This window comes from Diceros bicornis, chromosome 26, assembly GCF_020826845.1.
Source record: "Diceros bicornis minor isolate mBicDic1 chromosome 26, mDicBic1.mat.cur, whole genome shotgun sequence".
Classification (NCBI taxonomy): domain Eukaryota; kingdom Metazoa; phylum Chordata; class Mammalia; order Perissodactyla; family Rhinocerotidae; genus Diceros; species Diceros bicornis.
In genome coordinates, this window is record NC_080765.1 from 29,290,784 (window position 1) to 29,317,806 (window position 27,023).

A 27,023-nucleotide genomic window follows, 5' to 3' on the forward strand; every position below is an offset into this window, starting at 1 on the left:
ATGCAGTGGCTGATGAGGTTCCGGGTCCTCTGGGGCATCCACAAATCCTGCCATGGGGGCTTCGTCCCTGCCCCTTGGCACCTGCGCTGCCAACCTTTCTCAGGAGGTGAAGCCCCAAGATGGAATGACCATGACACACTCGAGGAATTTAACTTTGCAAGTGATATACTGGATTATTGGACTCAAATGGAGAAGGCGAGGAGGCATCTGTGATGGGAGGTGAGAACAGGAGTGGCCTCACTGGCCTTATCTTGCTCCTAGTAGGCTGAGGGGCATAGAACCAAGAATAGCTTCTGCCTCAGCTTACCAGTGTCATGGATAAAACTTATGTTTTGGGGTTCAATTCTCAGCCTAGTGACTTCTTCACTTCTCTGATCCTCAGTGCTTTCATCTGTGAAATGGGGATAATCTCGTTTAAGAAACAAGACAGCAGGTACACGGTCAGTGCTCCATAATTGTGAACAAGTACAAAGTTCTAATCACAAGGTCTACAAACTGATGTTAGTCTGAGTCTGTTAGTCTTCAACGAATGGGAGTGTGAATCTAACTGGAATTCATCTCATCAAACTTGGGCTTGACTTCAGGCTACACTCAGAGGGAGGGGACAGACCACCTCATTGTGCACATGAGCATCTGACACATGTAGGTAAGTCATGTCATCCATCTTCCTGTGAGGATGGCATGTCCAACTGGCATCCTCCCTATCAACTACCTATGGGAACACGGCTTTAGGGTATGTCCAGAGAAACCAGTCCCTGTGGCCTCTAAAGTTTATATATCTCTGGAGCAAAACTCAATTTCTTGGTTTGCCTTTTCCCCAGAGACAGACCGGGAGAGCAGCAGTGGTAACACTAGGACTTAGGGTAGACAATGGGTGGTGTTCCGGCTACTAAGTTCCAGCTGGTGATGTCCACCACCCAACACTGTCTTTGTACAGAAGAGAGAATTCGCCTGAGATGGAGTCAGAGATTTGGTATAATTTTTAAGTTTCCTATGAACGTGTTTTCATATGTTAGTACTCAAAGCTTATATGCCTTTCATGGGGGCTTCCTCCCCACCTCCTTTTTTTCCCTTCCTGTGAATTTCTGTAATAACCCCAAGGAAAATAGAGAGCATCTTTTATTTGCCATGTCAACACTTTACACTTAATACTCTGATTAGATGAGTGCTTTTATTACCCCAGTTTCCAGATGAGGAAACTGAGGTTCCTAGGGTTTAAATAGCCTATAGAAATCACATACCTAATAAGTGAAGGAGCAGAATTTGGGTCCAGGCTGTCTGATTCTGGAATCCATTACAGTTATGCACTGCATAAGGACGTTTTGGTCAATGACAGACCGCATATACAATGGTGGTCCTGTAAGATTAGTACCATATAGCCTAGGGATATAGTGGGCTATACCATCTAGGTTTGTTTAAATATACTCTATGATGTTTGCACAACGATGAAATCGCCTAACGGTGCATTTCTCAGAACTCAGAACAGTATGCTCATCGTTAAGCGATGGATGACTGTTTAACCTAGTCTCACAACTGATTATGCCAAAACATCTCTGCCTTTAGACTATAAACTGACTTTCATTGCTGCCCAGACCAGAAATCTGGTTAAGACCTTTTGAATCATGATATGGGCTGGAGAGGGAGGAGGTAGAGAGGAGGAAGTGATGCCATCACTTTTCCCTCGTTTATCTTCATAAAGTCCTTATTAGTTAGTCCATGCATCAACCCATTTAGATAACCATCAAGTAAATTCCCCCAGAGATAATGCCAGTCTTTGTTGGATTTTATATCTCATTATCAGTCATGGTCAATTCCTCCGTGTATCCAAATTTCTCCCACCCCCAGGATCCCCATCCCAATAATTTTCATTCTCACAACACTTCTGATCTGTCTGTTTCCCTTTTCCCAATTGCCTTGATCATGGTCAGTGTCTTTCTAATGATACATGATGCCTGACACCTAGCAGTCCCTTGATAAATGTTTGTAGAATAAATTAATTTTGAAACTTACATTGTAAGCACCATAGGTTTTATTGCTGCTCCTATGAAAGACCCCCCAGAGGGCATGCCACCACAGTCCACTCTGGCTTCCTGGACCTCCCCTTACAACTTAATGAGCATCACCCAGAAGCTGATCCATGGCTAACACATTACAGCCCAACAACACAGCCCAAACCATAGCAGACTGACAGAATTTATTTTGACTCACTTTTCAACACATTTTACCTGTAAAATGTAAGTTAGAAATCCAATATTTTTATGTGAAATCTTCTGATTATTTTTTTAGTGTTTCCAAAGAATTCATTATAAAACAAAATAAAATGCATTGTAAGCTAGACAACATAGGTCCATGGGTGGAATACAGTTGCTCATTCAGGCCACCAATTTATAACCCCTGACTGTCCTTGTAAATTAAACCCTGTGTTACTCTGGGTTTCTAGAGGGAAATTAAACCCTATGTTACTCAACTTCAATTGATTCCTGGAGCAGCCTCTCAAATCTGTTCAGGAGAGGTCACATTCATGTCCAGATTCATTCATTCTGTCTCCTTAATACTGTATTCATTCATTCAGCTAAGACTTGGTGAGCACCTCACATGTGCCAAGCATTATTGTAGATAATAGGAATAGAAAAGTAAGCAAAACATATAACTCTTCATTTTTACTCTTTAGATAATGTACTTCCCCACTTCATGTCTTAGGAAAGATGAGTACAGCATCTGTGACATTAACTTCTGTTTGTTTTGGCAAAAAATCATGACATAAGCAAATTCTTCCTGCCAGTCTCTGATGCAGTTTAACATCAAACATTGCTCAATAAATATAGTCAAATATGTATTAACCGCAAAGATTTAAAAAAAAAACAGCTGAATATCATTGCCACATAATGTCTGGCTCTTTGTCCTATAATGTTTGCTCAAGGAAATTAATTTATATGCTGCCACACATTCCAAATGCCTTACTATTCAATATTCGTGTCTGCCTAGATTTCTTTGAGCCAATCAGTCTGTGTTCTGTGGCTCCTGAATTTAATTCTGTAATTTTACGTAAACAATTAGTAACAGTCCTAGGACCTATACAATTTTAAAGGGTCCTCATGTTCCTCTGAAACTATTAGACTTTTGTCCCAACATCCCATAAAGGACTCCTCCATGGTATTCACAAAGAGTCTAAATCTTTTGTAATTCTTATACACATGTAGTGTCATTGGCACTACAATGTAAGCTCCATGAGATCATGGAACTCTTGCTGTTTTGTTCACTGTTGTATCCCCAGAGTACAGAACATGCCTGGCACACTAACTATTTGTTGAAAGAATCTAAATGCATGCAGACCCTGGACAGCAACACAAACAGCACAAGAAACACAACATGGGGGCCTGGCCATGACTTGGTTGTGTTTTGGCAAAGGGCTGTTTACTTTCTCATGGATGTATTGTAAACGTGCATGGGAAAATACGGGAAGCTTTGGCACAGGCAGCCCTCATGCAGAGAAGGCAACAGAGTTCAGGAACCAGAATTGGGCTTTGGGGCTTCTTATGTAAAAATCACGTCTCAAAGTGAACATTCATTCCTGTATGGCAGCAGTTGGTAGAGCTAAATGGTTGCTGCCCCCTTGGGAGGTGTGTGGCTCTCCAGTTTGCCCCAGAGGAACCTGGCAGGCTTCTCTCATTTATGTTACTTGCCTGGTCCCTGTAGGCTCTGGGTTTCCGACCTCTGGTATAAAAACAAGATTATCCCAACTTATCTAAATATTAATGGAATAATACATATTATTTCCCAATTAAACATAATGCAAAAAGTTTTAACTTCCAGACCTTTAGAGTAATCTTCCTTGGTAAATTCTTTTAAAGTCTGGGTATCAGTTAATTACTGGTTCATCCATGTGAGTTGATTCTCCATGACGGTGTCTCCCAGTTTGACATATCATACTACATATTAGTCATTTGGTGAGCCTGTAAGGAGTTCATGCATTTTTTATCAATGGCAATCTACAAAGGAATAGCATGCCATTTATCATTTTAAATTACATTTAAACTACTTTCTTTGTAAGTTAAATTACAATCAATCTTATATGTAGCCATATTTAAAATGAATAGTTTGGTCGTAATCTACATCCAGAAAATTTGATCACTGCCCAATTTAGAAAACAAATCATTCCCTTTATCCAAAGAAATAAAAGCCTCATCTCATCTTTAGATTTAATTTAACCCAGAAGTTCCTTATCATTCCTTATTTGTATCCCAGAGTTGTTTTTTATTTATTCATTCAATAAATATTGACCGAACATTTACAGTGTGCCAGGTGCTCTCTAAGTGCTTTCATAAAGAATTTAAAAGTTTATTACTATTTTCTCTTGTTGTTTTATTGAGATATAATTGACATATATCACTTTTCTTAAAAAACCAAAAAACATCAATTTTTCAAGTCAAACTCAACACACTTGTATGCATACCAAAAATTTTAGAAATAAAATCTAGGGCTTTCATTGTAGGAAAGCTTTTAGTAATAGACTTACTTTCTTTAATAGATACAAGGTTATTAAGATTTCAATTCTATCAGATTTGACAAGTTGTATTTTTTTTTTTTACCATAGTCATCTTATTTTTTTTCATTCTTTTTTTTTCTTTCTTGTGAAATTTTTGTTGTACATCAGTGTTTGTCAGTCACCATATAAATGCATCCCTTCACCCCTTGTGCCCACCCCCCACCCCATTGCCCCTGGTAACCACCAAGCAGTTCTCTCTGTCTGTGTGTTGGTTTTTCTTCCACTTATGGGAGAAATCATGCGGTGTTTGTCTTTCTCTTTCTGGCTTATTTCGCTTAACAAAATACCCTCCAGGTCCATCCATGTTGTTGCAAATGGGACGATTTTGTCTTTTTTTATGGCTGAGTAGCATTCCACTGTGTGTGTGTGTGTGTGTGTGTGTGTGTGTGTGTACATATATACATTCATATACCACATCTTCTTTAGCCACTCATCCATTGAGGGACATCTGGGTTGCTTCCATGTTTGGCTATAGTGAATAATGCTGCAAGGAACATAGGGGTGGGTAAGCCTCTTTGGATTATTGATTTCAGATTCGTTGGGTAGATACCCAACAGTGGGATAACTGGATCATAAGCTATTTCTATTTTTAATTTTTTGAGGAATCTCCATGCTGATTTCCAAAGAGGCTTCACCCGTTTGCATTCCCACCAGCAATGAATTACGGTTCCCATTTCTAAACAGCTTCTCCAGCATTTGATTTTTTTGTCTCGGTGATTATAGCCATTCTAATGGGTGTCAAGTGATATATTAGCATGGTTTTGATTTACATTTCCCTGATGATTAGTGATGTTGAACATCTTTTCATGTGTCTATTGGCCATCTGTATATCTTCTTTGGAGAAGTGTCTGTTCGTTTCCTCTTTCCATTTTTTGATCAGGTTGTTTGTTTTTTTGTTGTTGAGTTGTGTGAGTTCTTTATATATTATGGATATTAGTCCCTTTTTGGATATATGGTTTGCAAATATTTTTTCCCAGCTGGTAGGCTGCCTATTCATTTTGGTCCTGGTTTCATTTCCCTTGTAGAAGCTCTTTAATCTGATGAAGTCCCACTTGTTTATTTTTTCTTTTCTTTCCCTTGTCCAAGTAGACATGGAATTCAAAAAGATACCTTTATGACCAATAATGAATAGTGTACTGCCTATATTTTCTTCCAGGAGTTTTATAGTTTCAGGTCTCACTTTCAGGTCTTTGATCCATGTTGAGTTAATTTTTGCATATGGCAAAAGAAGATGGTCTACTTTCATTGTTTTGTAAGTGGCTGTCCAGTTTTCCCAGCACCATTTATTGAAGAGACTTTCCTTTCTCCACTCCTTTGTCAAAGATTAGCTGTCCATAGATGTGAGGTTTTATTTCCGGTCTTTCAATTCTGTTCCATTGATCTGTGTATCTGTTTTTGTACCAGTACCATGCTGTTTTAATTACTATCACTTTCTAGGATGTTTTGAAGTCAGATATTGTGATGCCTCCAGCTTTGTTCTTTTTTTCTCATGATTGCTTTAGCTATTCGGTGTCTTTTGTTGCCCCATATGAATTTTAGTATTTTTTGTTCTATTTCCATGAAGAATGTCCTTGAGATTCTGGTTGGGATTGCATTGAATCTGTAGATTACATTAGGTAGTATGGACATTTCAACTATGTTTATTCTTCCAATCCAAGTGCATGGAATATTTTTCCATTTCTTTATGTCATCATTGATTTCACTCCATAATGTCTTATAGTTTTCATTGTACATGTCTTTCACTTCCTTGGTTAAATTTACTCCTAGATATTTTATTCTTTTTGTTGCAATTGTAAATGGGATTGTCTTCTTGAGTTCTTTTTCTGTTAGTTCGTTATTAGAGTATAGAAATGCAACTGATTTCTGTAAGTTGATTTTGTACCCTGCAACTTTGCTGTAGTTGTTGATTATTTCTAATAGGTTTCTAATGGATTCTTTAGGGTTTTCTATATATAATATCATGTCACCTGCAAACAGCAAGAGTTTTACTGCTTTGTTGCCTATTTGGATTCCTTTTATTCCTTTTTCTTGCCTGATTGCTCTGGCCAGAAGCTCCAGTACTGTGTTGAATAAGAGTGGGGAGAGTGGGCACCCTTGTCTTGTTCCTGTTTTCAGAGAGATAGCTTTCAGTGTTTCCCCATTGAGTATGATTTGGCTGTGGGTTTATCATATACAGCCTTTATTATACTAAGGTACTTTCCTTCTATACCCATTTTTTGAGAGTTTTTATCATGAATGGATGTTGGATCTTGTCAAATGTCTTCTCTTCATCTATAGAGATGATCATATGGTTTTTATTCCTTGTTTTGTTAATGTGGTGTATCACATTGATTGATTTGCAGATGTTGAACCATCCCTGTGTCTGTGGTATCAATCCCACTTGATCATGGTGTATGATGTTTTTATTGTATTACTGTATTTGGTTTGCCAATATTTTGTTGAGGATTCTTGCATCTATGTTCATCAGGGATAATTGTCTGTAGTTTTCCTTCCTAGTATTGTCTTTGTCTGGCTTTGATATCAGGGTGATGTTGGCCTTGTAGAATGTGTTGGGAAGTGTTCCATCTTCCTCTGTTTTTTGAAATAGTTTGAGAAGAATAGGTATTAAATCTTTGAATTTGGTAAAATTCTCCAGAGAAGCCATCTGGTCCTGGACTTTTATTTTGGGGGAGGTTTTTGATTACTGTTTCAATCTCTTTACTTGTGATTGGTCTATTCAGGTTCTCTATTTCTTTTTGATTCAGTTTTGGGAGGTTGTATGAGTCTAAGAATTTATCTGTTCCTTCTAGATTGTCCAATTTGTTGGCATATGGTTTTTCATAGTATTCCCTTATAATCTTTGATGTTTCTGTAGTATCTGGTGTAATTTCTCCTGTTTCATTTCTAATTTTACTTATTTGAGCCTTCTCTTTTTTCTTGGTGAGTCTGGCTAAGGGTTTGTCAATTTTGTTTATCTTCTCAAAGAACCAGCTCTTTGTTTCATTTATCCTTTCTATGGTTTTGGTTTCAATTTCATTTATTTCTGCTCTGATATTTATTATTTCCCTCTTTCTGCTGACTTTGGGCTTTGTTTGTTCTTCTTTTTCTAATTCTCTTAGGTATAGTTTGAGGTTGCTTATTTGAGCTTTTTCTTGTTTGTTAAGGTGGGCATGTATTGCTATGAGTTTCCCTCTCAGGATTGCTTTTGCTGCATCCCATATGAGTTGGTACAGTGTATTTTCATTTTCATTTGTCTCCAGATATGATTTGATTTCTCCTTTCATTTCATCAATGATCCATTTGTTGTTCAGTAGTGTGTTGTTTAGTCTCCACATCTTTGTCACTTTCCCGGTGTTTTTCTTGTGGTTGATTTCTAGCTTCATGGTGTTATGGTCAGAAAAGATGCTTGTTATGATTTCAATTTTCTTAAATTTATGGAGGCATGCCTTGTTTCCCAGCATGTGGTCTATTCTTGAGAATGTTTCATGTGTGCTTGAGAAGAATGTGTAATCTGCTGTGTTTGGATAGAGTGCTCTATCTACATCTATTAAGTCTATCTGGTCAAGTTTTTCAGTTAAGTCCATTATTTCCTTGTTGACTTGCTGTCTGGATGATCTATCCGTCGATGTAAGTGGAGTGTTAAGATCCTCTACTATTATTATATTGTTATTAATATCTCCTTTTAGGTTTGTTAATAGTTGCTTTATGTACTTTGGGGTTCCTGTGTTGGGTGCATATATATTTATAAGTGATATGTCTTCTTGGTGGAGTGTCCTCTTTTATCATTATATATTGCCCCTCTTTGTCTCTCATTACCTGTTTTATCTTAACAGTCAACTTTGTCTGATATAAGTATGGCAACACCTGCTCTCTTTTGTTTGCCATTAGCTTGGAGTATTGTCTTCTATTCTTTCACTCTGAGCCTGTGTTTGTCTTTAGAGCTGAGATGTGTTTCCTGGAGGCAGCATATGGTAGGATCTTGTTTTTTAATCCACCCCACCACTCTATGTCTTTTGACTGGAGAGTTCAGTCCATTTACATTCAGGGTAATTGTTGATATATGAAGGCTTAATGTTGCTATTTTATCACTCATTTTCTGGTTCTTTTGCATTTCCTTTGTTTCTCTCCCCATGTGTTTCAGAATACCAATTCAGTTTGGTAGTTCTCCTAGTTTTCTCTTTATTTATTGTGTGTGACTCTGTTCTGATTATTTGGTTAGTGGTTACCACGAGGTTTGTATAAAAAAATCTCATGGATGTGATAGTCCATTTTTTGATGGCTTCTTTTTCTCTTAGACTAAGTAGATTCGATCCTCTTCATCTTCCCCTTCTAAGTTATTGTTGTCATGTCTTATTCCATCTTGCGTTGTGAGTTAGTCTTTAAAGTGATGAGATTATAAGTTATTTTTGGTGTCTCCCTTCCCTTGATCCTTGGTTTTATAATTAACTGTTTGCTAATCTATTCTGATAGAGAGCTGCAATTTTTCTGGTTTTGTTGCCCTATCTTCCTCCTTATTCAAAACTTTGTATCCTCTTTCTCTTTTTTTTCTCAAACATGAGGGCCTTCTTGAGTATTTCTTGTAGTGGGGGTCTTGTGGCAATGAACTCCCTTAGCTTTTGTTTATCAGGGATAGTTTATTATTTCTCCATCGTATCTGAAGGATATTTTCTCCTATGTCGTTCCACTCTCTCCTAGCCTGTAAAGTTTCTGTTGAGAAATCATCTGTAAGCCTGATAGGAATTCCTCTGTACGTTATTTATTTATTTTTTTTGTCTAGCTGCCCTTAGTACTTTTTCTTTGTTGTTGACTTTTGCCAGCTTTACTACTATATGCCTTGGAGAGGGTCTTTTCATGTTGATATATTTAGGAGATCTATTGTTTCATTCACTGGTATTTCTAGCTCCTTCCCCAGGTTTGGGAAGTTCTCAGCTATTATTTCTTTGAACAAGCTCTCTGCTCCTTTTTCCCTTTCTTCTCCCTCTGGAATACCTGTAATCCTTGTATTGGATTTCCTAATTGAGTCGGATATTTCTTGGGGAGTTTCTTCATTTCCTTTTAGTCTTAGTTCTCTCTCCTCCTCCATCTGGAGCATTTCTGCATTGCTGTCCTCAGTATTGCTAATTCTTTCCTCCCTATTGTCAGCTCTGTTGCTTAAGGCTTCTAGATTTGTCTTTAGCTCCTCTATTGTGTTTTTCATTTCTAAGATTTCTGATTGGTTTTTCTTTATCGTTTTAATCTCTTTTGGGAAGAAATTCCTGATTTCATTGAATTGTCTATCTGTGTTTGATTGTATTTCATTTAGCTTTTTTATGATAGCTGTTTTGAATTCTCTGTCATTAAGGTTATACATTTCTGTGCTTTCAGGGTTGATTTCTGGGTGCTTGTCATTTTCCTTTTGGTCTGGAGATTTAATATATGTGTGCATAGTGCCTGTCAGTGTTAACTTATTTTTCCTCATAGTGAAAATATCTGGTCGCAGTTTCCTCTTGTCGCCGCTGGCTGAGGGTTAAGACCTGTGTATTCTGTGCCCAAGTCCATCCATGGATGTTCTGGTTGGCCTGCAGCTGAGCTGGGGCACGGTGGAGCTGAAGCGTGGCTGAGCTGAAGTGCAGCTGAGCAGAGGCTGCTGGGGCTAGAGTGCAGGAACAACTGCAGTTGGAGTGTGGGAACAGCTGAGACTGGAGCATAGCTAGGCTGAAGCACCTGGGGCTCAGGTGTGGGTGTGCTGAAGAAGCTGGAGCTGAAAGGTGGCCCAGCTTCAGTGCGGTTGAGCAGAAGCAGCTGGAGCTGGAGTGCAGGAAATGCTGGAGCTGGGGTGTGGCTGGGTTGATGCAGCTAGAGTTGGAGTATGGCTGGGTTGAGGCAGCTGCAAGTGAAGTGCAGCTGGGCCGAAGAAACAGGAGCTGGAGCACTGCTGGGCTGAAGAAGCTGTGACTGGAGTGCAGCTGGGCTGAAGTAGCCGGCACCAAGTCAGCTGGAGCCTGAAGTCAGCTGGAGGCTGAGCATGGCCACACCAAAGCAGCTGGAGCTGGAGGGTGGTCGAGCTGAAGGAGCTGGGAGCAGGGCATGGTTGAGCTGAAGGACCTGTGACCAGGGCGCCATTGAGCCCATGCCGCTGGGGCCATGGTGCAGTTGAGCTGGGGCAGCTGGGGCCTGGGTGCAGTCAGGCCTGAGTCACTGGGGCTGGGGCGCCAAGGAGCCAGAGCTGTTGTGGCCGGGGCATAGGCACACTGGAGCCGCTGTGGCCAGGGTGCAGGCGGGCTGCTGCCGTTGGTGCCTGGGCACCAGGGTCCGCCACCTCTGGGGCCAGGGCTCTGGGGAGCCACTGCCTCTGGTGCTGGGGATGGGCACCCTGCTGCTGCTGGGGGGACTGGGGCACTGGGTGGTCACCACTGCTAGGGCCGGGGTGTGGGTGTGCCACCGCCACTGGTGCCTGGATGCTGGGGGGCTGCCACCTCTGGGGCTGGGGCACGGGCATGGTGCCGCTAGGGCCAGGGTGCAGGTGCGCCACTGCCACTGGTGCCAGGGCTCCGGGAAGCCAAGGCCTCTAGTGCCGGGGTGTGGGAGCACTGGTGCCACTGGTGGCACCAGGGTGCTGGGGGCTTGCTGCTGATAGGGCCAGGGCACAGGCGCACCACCACCACTGGTGCCTGGGCACGTGGGGACCGCTGCCTCTGGGGTCTGGGTGTGGGCACGCCACCTCCACTGGCACGGGGGCTGGAGTTGAGCTGAAGCTCTGCTGAGCTGAGGCTTCAGGGCCGCTGTGCTGAAGCACCAGGCGGGCAGGGTGGAGGGACGCTGACTTTGCCTCCCCAATCCCAGATGTTTCTCGCTTCACTGTCACTCTCTGCTCTCCTGAAGGGCTAGCTTGTCGAAAGTACCCTCATGACAAGGGGGAAGCAATTCCCCACGGGCTGTGAGGGATCTTGGAGAGCACTGGTTTTCTTGTGGAGGGCTGCCCCTCCCCCGTCCCTGAGAGCTCCGTGGTCTCAGTCTCAGGTTTGCAGTCCTTTGGGAGTGAGGGGAGCTCCTCTTACCTCCTTCCACTTCCTTTGGGGATTCCAGCACCTCAGTCCTCGGGTGTACAGCTGCATGAGTGCCTCAGACGTCCCTTGTGTTGTGTGAATAACTTCTGTTGGAATGTGAATGTCCTTTTTGTTGTGTCTTAGATGGGGAGAGTTCAATAGGGGAAGCTCACTCAGCCATGATGCTGACATCACTCTTCAAGTTGTATTTTTTTCCTTTGAACAATTTGTCCATTTCATCCAACTTGTCAGATTTAATGACATAAAGTTATTTATAATTTTCTCTTATTGCTGTTTTAATGTCTGTAAGAATTGTAATAATGTATACTTTTCATTCCTGATACTGTTAATATGTTTGTTCCCTATTTTTCTCTTGATATGTCTTTCTAAGATTTTATCAATTTTATTAATCTTTTCAAAACCAGATTTTACTGGTATTCTCTATTGTGTATTTGTTTTCCATTTCATTGATGCATGCTCTTATCTTTATTATTTCTTTTCTTCTACTTTCCTTTGATTTGATTTGTTGGTATTTTTTTAGCTTCTCGAGATGGAAGCTTACATGCTTACTCTTCAGCCTTCCTTCTTTTCTAATAGATGCATTTAAAAATTTGAATTTCCCACTAAGCACTTCTTTCAGGTGCATTACACAAATTTTGATGTCATATTTTAGTAACACTCAGTTCAAAATATTTTCTATTTGCCTTTTTGATTCTTCTCTGACCCATAGATTATATAGAAGTGTATTGATTAGTTTCCAGACAGTGGGGGTGCATTTCTCGTTGTCTTATTGTTGATGATTTCTAGCTTAATTTCATTATGGTCAGAAAATGTACTCTATTTTAATCTTTTGAGATTGGTAAATGTTCCAAATGCAACGGAAAATAATGTGAATTATATCACTGTTGGGGAAAAGTGTTTTATCTATGTCAACTAGGACTTAAATTTTCTCAGTCTGTCATATTCTATCATTAATTTACAGAAATCATGAAATTTCAACTTGTGTTTCATTTTAATTAATACTGAGGCAAACTCTTTCTATAGACAATAAACTCTTGTGTGTTTTAATATTCAGAAAGAATCTTCTCGCTCATGAATCACCTAAGTAATTGATAAGCCTTTCAATTTTCCTTTTTCAAAGTATATTTTAGTTAGAGATTAGCAAGGAGTAGCTATGTAGGTTTTTGTTTATTTAAATCAACTGTTTGATGACTTACATAGAATAAAATGCACACATTTTAAGTGTCAAGTTTAATGAGTTTTAGAACATTTTTTTTTTATTTTTATTGATATTTTAATGGTTTCTAACATTGTGATATTTTGGGTTGTACATTTTTGTTTGTCCATCACCCCATATATGACTCCCTTCACCCCTTGTGCCCACCCCCCACCCCCACTTCCCGGGTAACCACAGTCCAGTTTTCTCTGTCCATGTGTTGGTTTATATTCCACATATGAGTGAGATCATACAGTGTTTGTCTTTCTCTTTCTGGCTTATTTCACTTAACATAATATGCTCCAGGCCCATCCATGTTGTTGCAAATGGGACGATTTTGTCTTTTTTTATGGCTGAGTAGTATTCCATTGTATATATATACCACATTTTCTTAATCCAATCGTCAGTCGAGGGACACTTAGGTTGCTTCCACTTCTTGGCTATGGTGAATAATGCTGCAATGAACATAGGGGTGCATAAGCCTCTTTGGATTGTTGATTTCAGGTGCGTTGGATAGATTCCCAGTAGTGGCATGGCTGGATCATAGGGCATCTCTATTTTTAATTCTTTGAGGAATCTCCATACCGTTTTCCATAGAGGCTGCACCAATTTGCATTCCCACCAGCTGTGTATGAGGGTTCCTGTTTCTCCACATCCTCTCCAACATTTGTTGTTTTTTGTCTTGGTGATTATAGCCATTCTAACGGGCGTGAGGTGGTATCTTAGTGTTGTTTTGATTTGCATTTCCCTGATGATTAGTGATGTTGAGCATCTTTTCATGTGCCTATTGGCCATCTGTATATCTTCCTTGGAGAAGTGTCTGTTCATTTCCTCTGCCCATTTTTTGATCGGGTTGTTTGTTTTTTTGTTGTTCAATTGTGTGAGTTCTTTATATATTATGGAGATCAACCCCTTGTCAGATGTATGTTTTGCAAATATTCTCTCCCAGCTGGTTGGTTGTTTGTTCATCTTGATTCTGATTTCATTTGTCTTATAAAAGCTCTTTAGTCTGATAAAGTCCCACTTGTTTATTTTTTCTTTAGTTTCCCTAGTCTGGGTAGGCATGTCATCCGAAAAGATTCCTTTAAACCCAATGTCAAATAGTGTGTTGCCTATATTTTCTTCTATGAGTTTTATAGTTTCAGGTCTCACCTTCAGGTCTTTGATCCATTTTGAGTTAATTTTTGTGAATGGCGATAGCACATGGTCCACTTTCATTCTTTTGCATGTGGATGTCCAGTTTTCCCAACACCATTTATTGAAGAGACTTTCCTTTCTCCATTGCATGTCCTTAACACCTTTGTCGAAAATTAGCTGTCCGTATATGTGTGGTTTTATTTCTGGACTTTCAATTCTGTTCCATTGATCTGTGTGTCTGTTTTTGTACCAGTACCATGCTGTTTTGATTACTATTGCTTTGTAGTATGTTTTGAAGTCAGGAATTGTGATGCCTCCTGCTTTGTTCTTTTTCTTTAGGATTTCTTTAGCTATTCGGGGTCTTTTGTTGCCCCATATAAATTTTAGTATTCTTTTTTCTATTTCTGTGAAGAATGTCATTGGGATTCTGATTGGGATTGCATTGAATCTGTAGATTGCTTTAGGTAATATAGACATTTTAACTATGTTTATTCTTCCAATCCACGTGCATGGGATATCTTTCCATTTCTTTATGTCATCGTAGATTTCCCTCAATAATGTCTTGTAGTTCTCACTGTATAGGTCCTTCACCTCCTTGGTAAGATTTATTCCTAGGTATTTTATTCTTTTTGATGCAATTGTAAATGGTATTATCTTTTTGAGCTCTCTTTCTGTTAGTTCATTATTAGCATATAGAAATGCAACTGATTTTTGTAGATTGATTTTGTACCCTGCAACTTTGCTGTAGTTGTTGATTGTTTCTAACAGTTTTCCAACAGATTCTTTAGGGTTTTCTATATATACAATCATGTCATCTGCAAATAGTGAGAGTTTCACTTCTTCGTTACCTATTTGGATTCCTTTTATTCCTTTTTCTTGCCTAATTGCTCTGGCCAAAACCTCCAGTACTATGTTGAACAGGAGTGGTGAGAGTGGGCAGCCCTGCCTCGTTCCTGTTCTCAGAGGAATGGCTTTCAGTCTTTCCCCGTTGAGTATGATGTTAGCTGTGGGTTTGTCATATATGGCCTTTATTATGTTGAGGTACTTTCCTTCTATTCCCATTTTATTGAGAGTTTTTATCATAAATGGATGTTGTATCTTGTCAAATGCCTTCTCTGCGTCTATTGAGATGATCATGTGGTTTTTATTCTTTGTTTTGTTGATGTGATGTATCAAGTTGATTGATTTGCGGATGTTGAACCATCCCTGCGTCTCTGGTATAAATCCCACTTGATCATGGTGTATGATCTTTTTAATATATTGTTGTATTCGGTTTGCCAATATTTTGTTGAGGATTTTTGCATCAATGTTCATCAGCGATATTGGCCTGTAATTTTCTTTCTTTGTATTGTCTTTGTCTGGTTTCGGTATCAGGGTGATGTTGGCCTCATAGAATGATTCAGGAAGTGTTCCATCTTCCTCTATTTTTTGGAATAGTTTGAGGAGGATGGGTATTAAATCTTCTTTGAATGTTTGGTAAAATTCACTGGAGAAGCCATCTGGTCCTGGACTTTTATTTTTTGGGAGGTTTTTGATTACTATTTCAATCTCTTTACTTGTGATTGGTCTATTCAGATTCTCCATTTCTTCTTGGTTCAATTTTGGGAGGTTGTATAAGTCTAAGAATTTATCCATTTCTTCTAGATTGTCCAATTTGTTGGCATATAATTTCTCATAGTATTCTCTTATAATCCTCTGTATTTCCATGGTATCCGTTGTAATTTCTCCTCTTTCATTTCTAATTTTATTTACTTGAGCCTTTTCTCTTTTTTTCTTAGTTAGCCTGGCTAAGGGTTTGTCTATTTTGTTTATCTTCTCGAAGAACCAACTCTTTGTTTCATTAATCCTTTCTACTGTTTTTTTGGTCTCAATATCATTTATTTCTGCTCTGATTTTTATTATTTCTCTCCTTCTGCTGGCTTTGGGCTTTGTTTGTTCTTCTTTTTCTAGTTCTGTTAGGTGTAATTTAAGGTTGCCTATTAGGGCTTTTTCTTGTTTGTTAAGGTGGGCTTGTATCGCTATGAGTTTCCCTCTCAGGACCGCTTTTGCTGCGTCCCATATGGTTTGATATGGCATGTTATCATTTTCGTTTGTTTCCAGATAGTTTTTGATTTCTCCTTTAATTTCATCAATGATCCATTGGTTGTTCAGTAGCATGTTGTTTAATCTCCACATTTTTGTCACTTTCCCAGTTTTTTTTTCCTGGTTCATTTCCAGTTTCATAGCCTTATGGTCTGAAAAGATGCTTGTTATGATTTCAATCTTCTTAAATTTATTGAGGCTTGCTTTGTTTCCCAACATATGGTCTATCCTAGAGAATGTTCCATGCGCGCTTGAGAAGAATGTGTAGTCAGCTGTTTTTGGGTGGAGTGCTCTGTATATGTCTACTAGGTCCATCTCGTCCAGTTTTTCATTTAAGTCTAATATTTCTTTATTAACTTTTTGTCTGGATGATCTATCCATTGCTGTAAGTGGGGTGTTAAGATCCCCTACTATTATTGTGTTGTTGTTGATTTCTCCTTTTAGGTTTGTTAATAGTTGCTTTATGTACATTGGTGCTCCTATGTTGGGTGCATATATATTTATAAGTGATATGTCTTCTTGATGGAGTGTCCCTTTTATCATTATATATTTCCCTTCTTTGTCTTTCTTAACCTGTTTTATCTTGAAGTCTACTTTGTCTGATATGAGTATGGCAACACCTGCTTTCTTTTGTTTGCCATTAGCTTGGAGTATTGTCTTCCATCCTTTCACTCTGAGCCTGTGCTTGTCTTTAGTGCTAAGATGTGTTTCCTGAAGGCAGCATATTGTTGGGTCTTGCTTTTTAATCCATCCTGCCACTCTGTATCTTTTGACTGGAGAGTTCAATCCATTTACATTTAGGGTAATTATTGAAATATGAGGGTTGAATGTTGCTGTTTTGTCACTTATTTTCTGGTTCTTTTGGATTTCCTTTGTTTCTTGTCCCATTTGTTTTGGACTGCCAATTCAGTTTGGTTGTTCTGTCTTATGATTCTTCTAGTTTTCTCTTTGTTTATCATATGTGGTTTTAATTTGATTATTTGTTTAGTGGTTACCTTGAGGTTTGGGCGAAAGATCTTCTGTATGAGATAGTCCATTATCTGATAGCCTCCTATTTCCTTATACTAAGTCAATTCAGTCACTTTCCTCTTCCCCTTCTAAGTTGCTCTTGTTATACCTTATTCTATCTTGTGTTGTGGCTGTGTGTTTACAGTGATGAGGTTAAATTTATTTTTGGTGAATTTCTTCCTTTGATCTTTGAGTTTAGTATTTAAGTGGTTGCTAACCTATTCCGGTAAAGATCTACTATTTCTCTGATTTTGTCTACCTACTTTTCTCCTTACTCCAAGCTTTGTGTTCCCTTTCTCTTCTTTTTTTCAGGCCTGAGGGCCTTCTTGAGTATTTCTTGTAGTGGCGGTCTCGTGGCCATGAACTCCCTTAGCTTTTGTTTATCTGGGAGAGTTACTATTTCTCCATCATATTTGAAGGATATTTTTGCTGGATAGATTATTCTTGGCTGAAAGTTTTTGTCTTTTAGTATTTTGAATATATCATTCCAGTCTCTTCTAGCCTGAAAAGTTTCTGTTGAGAAATCCGCTGAGAGCCTGATGGGAGTTCCTTTGTACGTTATTTTTTGTTTTTGTCTAGCTGCCCTTAATATTGTTTCTTTGTCGTTGACCCTGGCTAGCCTTACCACTAGGTGTCGTGGTGAAGGCCTTTGTCTGTTAATATATATAGGAGTCCTGTTGGCTTCGCTTACTGGTATTTCCTGCTCCTTCCCCAGATTTGGGAAATTTTCAGCTATTATTTCCTTGAATAGGCTCTCTGTTCCTCTTTCCCTCTCCTCTCCCTCAGGAATACCTATAATTCTTATGTTACATTTTCTAATAGAGTCCGATATTTCTCGGAGTCTTTCTTCATTTCTTTTTAGTCTTAGTTCTCTCTCTTCTTCCATCTGGAGTATATCTGTATTCCTATCCTCTAAAGTACTAATTCTTTCCTCCATATTGTCAGCTCTGTTCTTTAAAGATTCCAGATTCTCCTTTATCTCCTCCATTGTGTTCTTCATCTCCATCAGCCCTGATAGGTTTTTCTTTATGATTTCAATCTCTTTTGTGAAGAAACTCCTAATCTCATTGAATTGTTTGTCTGTGTTGTCTCGTATTTCGTTGAGTGTTTTTATGATAGCTATTTTGAAATCTCTGTCATTTAGTTTATGGATTTCTGTGTCTTCGGGGTTGATTTCTGGGTGCTTGTCATTTTGTTTCTGGTCTGGTGATTTCATATATTTTTGCATTGTGGTTCCTGTGTTGGTTTTGATTTTCCTCATCCTGGAAGTCTCTGGTTGCAATTTCCACCTGCCGCCACTGTGTGGTGGTAAAGGGCTGTGTAGTCTAAGCCCCCTGCGCTCTGCCCCAGTTTTTCTGCTGCGATCCGCAGTTTTGTTTTGTTTTGTTTTGTTTCTTTTCCCCACTGCGATCCACGGGTCCAGTCCAGTTTATTCAGGTCTGCCTCGGACCGCTAGATCTGGTCGAGCTGCAGACTCCGGGTTGCGGGGAGGGGGGAGCTCTCTCTTTTGCCCTCTGGGTCCCTGACGTGGGAGGCTTCTCGTTTGCCCCTCTTTATCCGCTCTCTGGGTTGCTCAGATGTTGATGGTAGCCCTGTGGCTCCTCTGAGCCCTCTGTGCGGGAGTTTCCCACTGGCTGAGAGCGCCCGAAGAGCTACAGTTTCCCGCCGAGGGCCGCCCCTCCCCCCTCTCTGGGAGCCGCGCGGACCGGATCGCTGATCTGATGGGGAGGGAGCGGAGTTCTCCTTACCTCTCCCCACTTCCTCCGGGGGCCCAGCACATTCCGCTCTCAGATGTGCGGCAGTGTGGATCCCTCCGCTCGAGCTTTTGACTGTCTGGGATTCCGTTGTTGGTCTGTGGCTGTTACTTTTGTTGTATTTTGTGGGGGAAGAATTCACGGGAAAGCTCACTCCGCCATGATGCTGACGTCACTCGAGTTTTAGAACATTTTATCACCTCAAAAGTTTCGTTTTCTCCTTTCCCAGTCAATACCCACCCATCCCCACCCCGAGTCTGAGGCAACCACTGATTTGCTGTCACTAGAAATTATATTTCTCTCCCCTGGGTTTCGTGGAAATAAAATAACACAGGATGCATCCTTTTGTGTCTGGTTTCTTTTACTCAGAATCTCAGCATAGTGTTTTTGAGATTCATCCACGTTGCTTTGTGTATTAGTTGGTCATTTATTTTTATTGCTGAGTTGCTTACTCAACATTTTATCTTTTAAAATGATTTCTTGATTTTCCTTGGCTTCAAATCTCACTGCATGAAACTTTAAATTTCAAATGCAGTGTAAGGGTTGTATTTTTTCTTCCACCCTTCTCTTAATGTCACATTATCAGATTAATCCTTAGCACAAAAATCCATAACTGCTTAAACAGTATCTTCTTTAAGTTGTGAAAGTTAAGGGCTAAAATACTGTCTGAATTTTGAGCAACAACAATTGTTTTCTACCTTGATATGCCGGCTCTTCCATCATTTTTTAAACTCCTACAGGAGCATTCCATGCTCTGCCCCTTATATAAACAGTGCACACCAGTCATTTACACTTGCTAATATTCTTTAATCTGTTGGGCAAGGATTTTTTTCATAGCACTGATGTTTTCATAGATGTGAAAACATATATATGTATATACATATATATTAATCTTATCTTAAATGATACTTTCTTTTGTTCCAATCATCTGAGTCAAAGGTAGTAGGGTCATGTTTGTACATATGTGGAAAAAATTCCTGGAAGAATATGCACCAAACAGTTTTCAGTGTTAACATTCAGGGAGTGAAGATGTGATGAGAAATTTGAAGAAATTTTTCTGTTTCTAAGAAATTTTCCGCTCATAAGCCTCTGCATTGCCTGAATTTTTACTCTGAACATGTTTTGTTTTGGGAATAAAAAAAAATGAAATCTTTAAAAAAAAAACGTGCTCATTATAGAAAACGTGGGGAAATAAGAAAGTTGATTTAAACAAGAAAACAAAAATTGGCCATAAATATTAAAAACCATTTACATATGTGTGTATATGTGTGTCTTGTTCACCATTGCATCCTTTTGGTCTAAGAACGTGATGGCCTCTAAAAACATTTGGCCTCAGAAATAATGAGAACTTGGAAATGTTTAATGAAGGAATGAATATTACTATATAAACTTGGATTATAATGTAAATATGGTTTTGCTTTTTTTTCTTTTCTTTTTTGGTGAGGAAGATTGGCCCTGAGCTAACATCCACTGCCAATCTTCCTATTTTTGCTGAGGAAGATTAGCCCTGAGCCAACAGCTGTGCCTGTCTTCCTCCACTTTGTGTGTGGGACGCTGCCACAGCATCACCTGATGAACAGTGTGTAGGTCCGCACCCAGGATGATAAACCTGCAAATCCCGGTTCTGCCAAAGTGGAGCATGCGAACCCAACCACCATGCCACCGGGCCTGCCCCGGTCTTGCTTTTTAAAATTGATATTATATTCTGGGCATTTTTTATTGCAGGAACATTTCTGAGAGTTTTTTTTATTGGTTTTATCATAGTCTCTCATTTTGTAGGCAGCATACAATTTGACCCTGTTCTTTTTATTGATTCTGCCAATATTTGTATTTTGATTGGGAAATTTAGTCCACTTACATTTAAAGTAGTTACTGATAGGGAAGGACTTACTATTGCCGTATTATTAATTGTTTTCCTGATGTCATAGCTTTTTTTGTCTCTTATTCCCTCTTTTACTGCCTTCTTTTGTGCTTGGTTGATGTTTTGTAGTGATATGTTTTGATGCTCTTCTCATTTCCTTTTGTATTGTGTATATTACATATAATATCCTAAAGTTATAACAATCTACTTTAAGCTAATAACAACTTAACTTCATCCACATACAAAAATCTATTCTTTTCCAGTTCCATCTCACCTCTCCACTTCATATTATTGGTGTCACAGATTACATCTTTATATATTGTGTACCCATTAACATAGATTTATAATTATTTTTATGCTTTTATCTTTTAAATTTTGTTAAAGAATAAAAACCAGAGTTATGCATAAAAATTACAATAATAGTGGTTTTTATATTTGTCCATGTTTTTACTTTTATCAAAGAACTTCCTATTTTCACATTTGAGTTACTCTGTACTGTCCTTTCATTTCAACTTGAGGACTCCTTTTAGCATTTCTTACAGAGAAAGTCTAGTGGAAATGAACTCCCTTAATTTGATTATCTGGGAATGTCCTAATTTCTCCCTCATCTTCAAAGGATAATTTTGCTGGATATAAAATTCTTGGTTAACAGTTTTTTTCCCCCTCAGCACTTTAAATATATCATCCCACTGCCTTCTGGCCTGCAATCCACTGATAATCTTATTAAGCATTTCTTATACATGACTTTTCTCTTGCTGCTGTCAAGAGTCTCTCTTTGGCTTTGGCTTTTGTCATTTGATTATAATGTGTCTCTGTGTGGATCTCTTTGTGTCTTCCTACTTAGAGTTCATTGAGCCTCTTGTATGTGTATATCCAGGTCTTTACTCAAATTTGGGAAGGTTTCAGCCATAATTTCTTCAGATAAGCTCTATGTCCTTCTTGCTATCGTTCTTCTTCCTCTTTGACTCTCATAATGTGTATATTTGTCTACTTGGGATTGTTCCGTAAATCCCGTAGGCTCTATTCACTTTTCTTCATTTGTTTTCTTTTTGCTTCTCAGACTCCATAATTTCAAATGACTTGTTTTAAAGTTTACTGATTCTTTCTTCTGCCAATTTGAGTCTGCTGTGGAACCCCTCTAGTAAGGTTTTTTATTTCAGTTACTGTATTTTTCAGCTCCAGAATTTCTGTTTGGTTCTTTTCTGTAATTTCCATCTCTTTGTTCATCATCTCATTTTTTTCATATATCATTTTCCTGATTTGCTTTAGTTCTTTGTTGGTGTTTTCCTTTAGGTCTTTCAGCATATATAAGATGGTCATTTAAAAGTCTTTGTCTAGTAACTGAAGGCTGTGTTTCTTTAGGGTCAGTTTCTAGAGATTTATTTTGTTCCTTTGAATGGGCCATATTTTCATGTTTCTTTGTAGGCCTTGTGATCTTTTGTTGAAAATTGGAGGTCTGAAAAAAGGAGCCCCCTCTCTCAGTCTGTGCAGATTGGCTCCATGTGGGGGAAGACCTTCAGTAATTTTCTCAGTGTGAAAACTTAAGGCCTTCTCAGGTCTTTTCTGGCATGTTTCTTTCCTGGGCCTGTGCGTGTTCTTTTTTCCAATTTTCCCGTACACGTGGCTGATCTTATATACCTTAATTTCCGTAAAAGTCTCATCCTTGCTTCTTCTTGGGGCCTTAGATGTTCTATTGTATTCCTCTGCCTGCAGTTTGTTGCCGCTAAGTGGCTACAGGTCTACAGTCTTCACACACCATGGCATCTGCCAGTGCTTCCAGAGACCTTCAACCTGATATTCAAACTATGCCACCCTTCCCATCTGAGCACCAAGTCAGACGAGACAGAAAGCAGTCCCTCAGGCAGCCCCCAGACAAGCTGGAATGTTGCAAACAAGTTACACAATTTTCCTTCTGTCCCAGGGAGGGGCTTGGAATTGGGTGGCTTCCTCCTGACTGTGCTGTGCCACATCAGAGAGGGGGTGGTGCAAGAGTAGGCAAAAACATCACAAAATGTCCTACCATTTTGAGTATGGCTCTTATTGTTTGGGCATTTGTTGGTTGCTGCAGACCCTCGACTATTTCAAGAGCTCCCATAAAACCATTTTAGTCTGTTGTTTACTTGATGTTTCTCTGAAGGAATGAGGGCCTGGAGTTTCCTAGTCTGCCTTCTTGCTGACTTCACCTCTAGAAGTAATTTATTTAAAAATATTCCCCCAAATATTCAGGAACTAAATTAGCCTATTTTATTTTATTGTGTAGCAATAATAATAGTAATATTTATTGAGCACCTACTTGATCCAGGCACTGCTTTGTACACTTTATTCATTTAAATAGCTCATTTAAACTTCACTACCTTCTAGGTAGTATTATTGTTGCCATTTCATAGATGAGAAAACTGAGGCGTAGAGGGGAACCCACTGTCTATATGGAACTAAGACAGACACATGGGGGAATGGAGCTTTAAGTCTTCAGTAGGAGACATGAAGGTTATTCATGGTTTTATGTGACTTGAGAGGAGGTGGCTACAGTAGGCCAGAAGAACTTGGTTGCATCAGACCCACTCCTAACTTCTCTTGGCTCTTTAATTGCTTTAAAATTGGGTCTCAGTGCTTGAGCTGTGCTCACACTGGAATATGACTATGGCAGTGGATTGGCCAAATAAGTGCCCTTTTCCTTTGAAGCAGGAAGTAACACATGGTGTATGATCTTGACCAGGAGGGCAAGAGAGGTCCAAACCCAGCCCTGTGGTGAGTGAATAACCAAGAGGATGAAGTGAAGTGGAGTTTCAGAGAGATGACAGACTTAACCCGCTGTGCAGCCAACGTCTTCACGCAGACCTGTGGCCTGCAGTAGGGAGACCGTCTAGCCTTGGTTCTGCCTCGAGTGCCTGAGTGGTGGCTGGTGACTGTGGGCTGCATCCGAACAGGTCAGTGACTCAGAGAGACCCCAGTAGACCTTAGGGCTGGACTAGAGTCAAGTGGTCCTGGAATATTAGGTGCTTTCTGTTCCCCTACCTTCTTTCTTCATCACAGTCTTTCTCTTTCTCAGACTCCCTCATGTATTCTTTTATCCTTTGTCACTCACTCTCCCTCACACTCATCCACTCTCAAACACAATGTCGTAATTCTCTCCCATTCTCACACACACACACGCACACACACACTTTCTTTTGTACAGTCTCAGACATTACTACTTTCTTTTAAAGATTCATCAGTTGTTAACATTTTGCCATATTTAAGCCCCTTTCCCCACTGAATCATGTAAGAATCAGTTGCAGACATTGTGATACCCATAAATACCAGATAAATACCTGTAAACACTGGAGTATGTATCTGCTATGGTCCAAGACATTCCCCTCACGTAAACACAACAGAGTTATCACACAAGAAGTTTAACACTGATACAATATAGTTACTGATATACATGCATAGTCAAAATTCCTCAATTGTCCCAGTAATGCCCTTTATAGCCTTTTTTTCTTTAAATCCAAAATCTAATCAAGGATCATGCATTGCATTTAGTTGTCATGTCTCTTCAGTCTCTAATATAGAATGGTTCCCTAGCCTTTGCTGCATGACAATGACATTTTTGAAATATCTAAGCCAGCTGTTTTACAGAATGTCTCTCAGAATTTATATTTCTGACTCTTCCTTTATGGTTATATTCAGGATAAACATTTTTTAGCAGAAATAGTAGATGGGCAATCTTGTGTCTTTCTCAGTGCATCACATCAGGGGGTATATGAGTTGGTTTGTCCCACCACCAGTGATATCGTTTTATCACTCTGGTAAGGTGGTACCCACTTTTGTAAAGGCAATTTTCCCCTTGCAATTTCCCCTTGCGATTAATAAGTAATCTGTGGTGTAATACTTAGGAGACTGTGTGAATATCTCTTTCCCCAACAGTCTTTCACCCTGTGGTTTGAGTATCCATTGATGATTCTTGACGGAATTAACTAGTATTATGGTGGTTTTATATGAGGATTTTCTATTTATATCATTCCCTCTACATTTGTTAGCATTTTTCTGTAGAGATTTTCCTTCCCCTTTTAAATACCTATCAATTTAGCTATATAATTTAGAATCAGTGTGGGATTCATGGATTTTTTAAATCACTTCAGTTATTCTAAGCATGCTCATACAACAATCCATCATGCTCCTGCTCATATTTGTCTCTCTCTCTCTCTCACTCATATTCTCTCACAAATAAAATAGTTGGTTAATCAATCGAGGTCATGTGGAATCAAGAACTTGTAGCAACGACAGAGGGAGCATAGAGAAACCGTGTCATCTGTAGATCTAAGAGAAGGCCCATGGGAAATACAAGACATGAGCAGAGCACCCTGGATGAGCAGAATTACAGAGGAGTAGAAGCAAAGGAAGGGAATTCCATGAATGGGCATCGCACATGCAAAAGCTTAGAGTCAGGCGTAGCCTAGGTGAGAATGGCTATTTTGAAATAGAGATTAGAGTTGTGGGAGAGAAAGGTGGAGAGTGGGCAGCACCTTCAATGTCAGGAAGGAGAGTGTGGTGCTTTCCTGGAGAGAGGGCACAGGTGTTAGTGCAGAGAAGTGTGGTGGGGAAAAGTCAGTGCTCTGTGGAACTTAAGCAGGTAATAATATGAAAGATGGGTGGCTGGAAGATTCAGGGTAGGGCCTCTGGTGGAGAGATTAGTATCCAATAGGAGCACACAAAGGCTTGACCTAATTGTTGGTGATGGAAGATGGAGAGGAAGGGAGGAAAGTTCAAAGGACAATGAGGTTAAATTTGTATATGAGGAATGAAGGAAAGAGAAGAGATTCAAGATGACAACAGGGAACTGACAGAGAGGGAAGTGAGAGGAGAAAGACGGGGATGGGGATGTGCTAGTCCTGATGTCAGGGACACTGTCCTACTTGCACCTGTATTCCCAGATCCCATGTGAAATTGTGTAAAGTAGGGTCCATCTGTCTACCAGCTGGATCCATCTAGTGTAGGAAAGTGAGGGCAGCATTTTCACACTTTAATGTGCATGGGAATCACTTGGGCATCTTGTTAAAATGCAGACTCTGATTCAGTAGGTTTGAGGTGGAGTGTGAGAGTCTGTGTATCAGTTGGTGCTGATGCTGGTGGTCTGCAGACTGTACTTTGCAAGCAAGAGGTTAGGGGATTTCTATGCAGACAATGCAGACCTGAAGCCCATGGTTGTGAAAGAGAAACTGAGACAAACTTTTCCTTTCTCATCCCCAGGGATTGTCTTCATGCCAGGGACCACCCTACTGAAGGCCAAGGACATTCTCTACCGACTACAAGTGTCTAAAGCCAAGGGCATCATAACCACTGATACCCTTGCCCCAGAGGTGGACTCTATGGCTTCTGAGTGTCCCACCCTGAAAATCAAGTTGCTGGTGTCTGACCACAGCCGTAAAGGGTGGCTGGACTTCCGATCACTGATTGAGTGAGTTCCTGGTCTGATGAATGTGCTTTCTGAGGAATGGCGGGAGAAGGCCCTCCACTCCCAAGTGCTGGTAGACAAGCAGCCAGTGGCAGGAAGCTCACCAGGTCTAAGGCCAGAAAACTTCTCTTCGCGGCTATGCCACTGCCTTGCTGTGTGACCCTGGGCTGGTTCCTTCTCCTCTCTTGCCTGTGGTTGCTTTATCTGTAATATAAGGAAATTGAACTTCTGTGCTTCTCTCACTAAAGTAGAATCACCCTGGGACTGTGCAAAAGAGATGTCTAAGGTCGGATGGTTATTGTGTTACATCTTCCTTGTAGATAGGAAATCTAAAATATTTTTTTATATAAGAAATAAATATAGAGTGACGTCAGCATCATGGCGGAGTGAGCTTTCCCGTGAGCTCTTCCCCCGACAAGATACAACAAAAGCAACAGTCACAGACCAACAACGGAATCCCAGACAGTGAAAACCTAGAGCGGAGGGATCCACACTGCCGCACATCTGAAAGCGGAACGTGCTGGGCCCCCGGAGGAAGTGGGGAGAGGTAAGGAGAACTCCTCTCCCTCCCCATCAGATCAGCGATCCCGGTCCGCGCGGCTCCCAAAGAGGGGGGAGGGGCGGCCCTCGGCGGGGAAACCATGGCTCTTCGGACTCTCTCAGCCAGTGGGAAACTCCTGCACAGAGGACTCAGAGGAGCCACAGGGCTACCGTCAACATCTGAGCACCCCAGAGAGCAGATAAAGAGGGGCAAACGAGAAGCCTCCCACGTCAGGGACCCAGAGGGCAAAAGAGAGAGCTCCCCCCTCCCCGCAACCCGGACTCTGCAGCTCGACCAGACCAGACCTAGCGATCCGAGGCAGACCTGATCAAATGACTGGGCCCATGGATCGCAGCGGGGACAAAACAAAACAAAACTGCGGATCGCAGCAGAAAAACCGGGGCAGAGCGCAGGGGGCTTAGACTACACAGCCCTTTGCC

The 27,023-nt window shown here is 40.2% G+C and overlaps 2 pseudogenes; both read left to right on the forward strand.

Annotated features, from left to right (window-relative positions):
* LOC131422553 (acyl-coenzyme A synthetase ACSM1, mitochondrial-like) lies at positions 1 to 26,049 on the forward strand (annotated as a pseudogene).
* The window catches only part of LOC131422551 (acyl-coenzyme A synthetase ACSM2B, mitochondrial-like), a 72,505-nt pseudogene that overhangs the window by 28,476 nt on the left and 17,006 nt on the right, over positions 1 to 27,023 (forward strand).